Raw genomic sequence first — 6,000 nt, 5'->3', positions numbered from 1 at the left:
ATCATCATTAGGTTTAGTTTATAGTTCACTTTTCAGTTTCTGAATCGGAATTAGCATAGTGAATGCTAGTTAGGAGTGTTGTGTTCTTCTGGGAAAATTGATGCTTAAGGTGTCTCAATTTTAGAGTTAGGAGTGTTGTGTTCTTCTGGGAAAATTGATGCTTAAGGTGTCTCAATTTTAGATGTTTCCTGGGATTATAATCTGGGGAGAATGAGGCCATAAACGACCAAATTAAAACAGGTCTGCAAGTATATACACATAAAACCATTGATAGGACTATTTGTTTTAGTGCAAAGGTATTTTAAAGAGGCACACTCACATATGGAACATTATGAGTTTTAATTATACAAGTGAATTTTATGACCTATTGATCTTATCGTGACTGTCTTCTGAGGTCTGATCAGCCTCAGGGGAGAGTCATTTGTATAATGAATGTGGTCATATTGAGTTACTGGTTTTAAGGTAAATTCAATATAATGGAGTTTTGGTTGAGGGGTTAGAATTATTGTTTGAACCGCAAATGAGAAAGTGGTTCAGGATTCTGTTTTACAACATTAGCTGTGAAGTTTTTGAATGGGCTATTAATGATTTGGTATTGTAACAGAGAAAAAGTCATATTTATCATTGAGAATAAATAGGGGAAGATAAAATAGATTAAGCCAATAGGGGAGGGAATTACATAGAAAAATATAGTTGCAGTTTTTTAGGGGTGATAAATTACTGTAGAGAAGGTATTCCACACTTTGCAACACATATTAAATCCATGTTATTGTCAGATAGAATACTGAGGGTCCCCGAAGGAGAGGGCTTGTTAGTGTAGGAAGGATTTTAATATGGTTAGCATTTATTAGACTTTGTTTGATTATTATAAGTTTTTAAATAGTATTACATTTAACATTTACATTACATTTAAGTCATTTAGCAACAGTTTTGACTGGGCTGAGCGGGAACTGTACTTCCTCAGTGGTAGGTAGGCGAGCAGGCCAGAGGTGGATGAACGCAGTGCCCTTGTTTGGGTGTAGGGCCTGATCAGAGCCTGGAGGTACTGAGGTGCCGTTCCCCTCACAGCTCCGTAGGCAAGCACCATGGTCTTGTAGCGGATGCGAGCTTCAACTGGAAGCCAGTGGAGAGAGCGGAGGAGCGGGGTGACGTGAGAGAACTTGGGAAGGTTGAACACCAGACGGGCTGCGGCGTTCTGGATGAGTTGTAGGGGTTTAATGGCACAGGCAGGGAGCCCAGCCAACAGCGAGTTGCAGTAATCCAGACGGGAGATGACGAGTGCCTGGATTAGGACCTGCGCCGCTTCCTGTGTGAGGCAGGGTCGTACTCTGCGGATGTTGTAGAGCATGAACCTACAGGAACGGGCCACCGCCTTGATGTTAGTTGAGAACGACAGGGTGTTGTCCAGGATCACGCCAAGGTTCTTAGCGCTCTGGGAGGAGGACACAATGGAGTTGTCAACCGTGATGGCGAGATCATGGAACGGGCAGTCCTTCCCGGGAGGAAGAGCAGCTCCGTCTTGCCGAGGTTCAGCTTGAGGTGGTGATCCGTCATCCACACTGATATGTCTGCCAGACATGCAGAGATGCGATTCGCCACCTGATCATCAGAAGGGGAAAGGAGAAGATTAATTGTGTGTCGTCTGCATAGCAATGATAGGAGAGACCATGTGAGGTTATGACAGAGCCAAGTGACTTGGTGTATAGCGAGAATAGGAGAGGGCCTAGAACAGAGCCCTGGGGACACCAGTGGTGAGAGCACGTGGTGTGGAGACGGATTCTCGCCACGCCACCTGGTAGGAGCGACCTGTCAGGTAGGACGCAATCCAAGCGTGGGCCGCGCCGGAGATGCCCAACTCGGAGAGGGTGGAGAGGAGGATCTGATGGTTCACAGTATCGAAGGCAGCCGATAGGTCTAGAAGGATGAGAGCAGAGGAGAGAGAGTTAGCTTTAGCAGTGCGGAGCGCCTCCGTGATACAGAGAAGAGCAGTCTCAGTTGAATGACTAGTCTTGAAACCTGACTGATTTGGATCAAGAAGGTCATTCTGAGAGAGATAGCGGGAGAGCTGGCTAAGGACGGCACGTTCAAGAGTTTTGGAGAGAAAAGAAAGAAGGGATACTGGTCTGTAGTTGTTGACATCGGAGGGATCGAGTGTAGGTTTTTTCAGAAGGGGTGCAACTCTCGCTCTCTTGAAGACGGAAGGGACGTAGCCAGCGGTCAGGGATGAGTTGATGAGCGAGGTGAGGTAAGGGAGAAGGTCTCCGGAAATGGTCTGGAGAAGAGAGGAGGGGATAGGGTCAAGCGGGCAGGTTGTTGGGCGGCCGGCCGTCACAAGACGCGAGATTTCATCTGGAGAGAGGGGGGAGAAAGAGGTCAGAGCACAGGGTAGGGCAGTGTGAGCAGAACCAGCGGTGTCGTTTGACTTAGCAGGAATATAGGACATCTGTGATGATTTAGGATTATTGTTAGGATTAAGATAGATTGATTAAGGAAATGTAAGGACTTTAGAGAAAAGCCGCTCATAGACACGTTTTTTCTAAAATCAATGATTGTAGATAAAGTCAAACAGTTAGAAGCTTAGTGGAATTTGAGAGATATGAGAGAAAAGGGTTATCGGGAATATATATATTTAAGAAAATATATAAGTAGCGCAGATAGTTCTTAAAAGTAGATAAGAAACTTGACAAGGAATTGGTACAGGATTGACATGAATGGACGCCCAAGGGAGAATTGGACATGTGGAAAATTAGAAGGGGCTCCTACATGATGATGTCAGACATAAGGAGAATTTACTAATCTTACCTAAGACATTGTTTAAGAATAGGCAGAGCCAGGTAACAAAGGGGGGATGGGTATATTGTGATTGTGTTCTAGAATAGGATGTGACCTACGGGATAATTAACTGATACATTTTTTTTTAGCTAATAAACAGAACAAATGAGAAACTGTTTGTTAACCAAACCTGTATGTCCAAGATTTTATGCACTACAGGTGAATTACAGGTGAAGTCACTCAATCCAGTCCCTGAGGCCTGTTGGGGGGACCATACCAAGGACTCCTGGTGACAGCTAGCTGAAAGAGCTACCCGGATTCATATCGCACGGCGGGAGGGTAAGACACAAGTTTTTGTCGAACAATAAACAGTGTTCGAGAGGAGAACTGGAATTAACAGAATTCCGGGGGCCATCTCTCGAATGAAGTAACCCTACCTGTCTTTTCACCCCTGTTTTGTTCATAGAAGTGAAGATGTGTCTGGCTCTTGCTAAGTGATGTGTTCTCGGGGACAGGGTGGGGCTTCACATGGAAGCTGTTCGTCTGAGCTGTTTTATCGTGGGTGACATATTTGACCCATGGGTTAGAAGATGAGGATTTTGTTCCAAAATAAGCATAAGAGATCCCTAGATCTGGGTAGACAGGAAGTTAAAGTAGAGGCTGGGAAGGATCTCTCAATGGAGTTTTAAGTTTACCAAAATGGAGTCTCTAACTACATGGCAGTCTAGGACTCTTAGCCATTATGGCATATATCGGTGCAGGTTCCCATATTGATCGTGGACACAGGTCATAGCTCATTTGGAGAGAGAGGGCTATGTGAATCCACTCACCCAGTATGGAAGAAGGTAGAGTAGAGTGAAGATAAGAGTTTTTGATTGTAATCAGGAGAGAAGGATGTATTGCATAAAGATATGCTTAACCCTTTAAAACAGAAATGAAGGGGGATCTAGGGTTGTGGTATGGATATGACCAGGTCTTGGTCGACACCCTAGTACGGTTTTGGGTAGAGGAGGTTAGGCCGATATGGTAAAGCTGTTCACGAAAGCAGGAATGCCAGATAATGACAGTTGTATTGATTTGCACTATTTAAATCCCCAGGTTCCTCCCTTTACAGTGACCGGAGGAGATTATTACCGGTTGGCCCGGTACAGTACTCTTGGGAAATGATGTCAGGGCGAGGTTTTACCAACAGATTGGACAGGATTATGCTCCATTGCAATGCCTTTCACACTCATTCAACACCAAGACATGAAGTATAGCCAAATGGGAGAAAAGAGCTATTCCATCCGGGTCTCTTATTGACTGAGTATACATTGATAACATTGGGGTTCCAAGGGGGGTGCCAGATGAGTCAAAGCAAGAAATCAGATCCTAGCAGGATTAGAGTTAAGCATTTCCGGGGGGTCTACTCTCAATAAGAACGTGGACTGGATTAATTATATTTATGATAATCAACAGCGCTTTAACAAGTATACCAGAGATGCTATTAAAGGTTATGCAGAACAGACTGAAGCAACCAGCTGGATGGCTTGGCAGAATAGAATTGCATTAATGGCTGAAAAGGGAGTAGTATGCGTGATTATCAGGACCATGTTTGTGCTTACATCCCAAGTAACACAGCTCCGGACGAATCGGTGCCCGAAGTCTCAGCTGGTTTGACCACCCTAGTTCACGAGTTGGAAATTAACTCAGGGGTGGATGCTTCTCAGACAAATTGGGTTGACAGTGTGTTTGGAAGATGGAAAAACGTTATGATTACTGTGTTATGGGCTACCTTCACCTGTGTGACTGTGTTAGTTTTGTACGGACGTGGTTGATTGTGTGTATGAAAGCTATCATTTCCAGGACTCTGGAGAAATCGATGACACTTCAGATGGAGATAAATGGACCAATCCTAAGCTCTGACCAGTGGAATACAAAATACATGGCTTGGACGTAATAGAAGAATCCGGATCCTTTCACTCGCGAGAAGACCGTATTTGATGTTTAGGAAATGTAGATGTTTTCTTGTTTCAATGTATAGACTGTTTTTTCATGAAGATTAACAGAACATCCTGATAAGTAGAATTAAGATTCTGATGTTGGGTTAAAAATATTTGGTGTTAAGGTTAGATTTGATTAATGATGGGTGAAGAGTCTGATAAACATTTATAATAATGTTGGTTATAAGTCTATTCGTATGATAAATCTGATAAACATGTATAATAAGGTTAGTTATAAGTTTATTCATATTTTTATTTTTTATGTTTGATAAAATTAGATGTAGATTTGAATGTATAATATTTAATCAAAGGGAGGATTTGTTGGAGGAAATTATAGTTGAAATGATTAATTATGTATACATTTCTTTTAGAACCATTAAGTTTTAATACTATTATGTTATGGTATGAAATGTATGGGTTCTTGGTTAACCTCTTACCTCTACCTGGGACGCTTGCGTCCCAACTAGAGCTCTGGAAATGCAAATGCGCTACGCTAAATGCTAATAGTATTAGTTAAAACTCAAAAGTTCATTAAAATACACATGCAGGGTATCAAATTAAAGCTACACTCGTTGTGAATCCAGGCAACAAGTCAGATTTTTAAAATGCTTTTCGGCGACAGCATGAGAAGCTATTATCTGATAGCATGCACCAATACACTACAACAGAAAAGCACAGCAGGGGACGTAAACAAAATAATTAGCATTTCGGCGTTACACAAACCGCACAATAAAATAGAAAACAGTCATTACCTTTCACCATCTTCTTTGTTGGCACTCCTAGATGTCCCATAAACACTATTGGGTCTTTATTTCGATTAAATCGGGCCATATAAAGCCAAGATATCGTTATATGTAGACTGTGTGATAAACGAAAAAAACAGCGATTTCACAACGTAACGTCATTTTTTAAAATTCAAAAAGTAGACGATAAACTTTCACAAAACACTTCGAAATACGTTTGTAATGCTACTTTAGGTATTAGTAAAGGTTAATAAGCGATAAAAATCATCCGTAGGCGATGTACATATCATTAGCTGTCGTCTTGGAAAAAATTTCAGGAGAGAGCTCTTCCGGAATGATCTGGGCGGAGACCGGAGGTACGTCGTGCCCCTCTTTCGGTTCAACCAAGAATCAAAGAGGATTAAATTCACAAGATACTCGACAACATGGGGATGCTGTGGGAGTTGAATGCTCGGTCTTATCTAATTCGGCTCACTGTTAACAATTGCGGTAGTGGCGCAAGG

Source organism: Oncorhynchus nerka, linkage group LG12 (genome assembly GCF_034236695.1).
Source record: "Oncorhynchus nerka isolate Pitt River linkage group LG12, Oner_Uvic_2.0, whole genome shotgun sequence".
NCBI classification, from domain to species: domain Eukaryota; kingdom Metazoa; phylum Chordata; class Actinopteri; order Salmoniformes; family Salmonidae; genus Oncorhynchus; species Oncorhynchus nerka.
Note: the sequence above shows the minus strand (reverse complement) of the source record.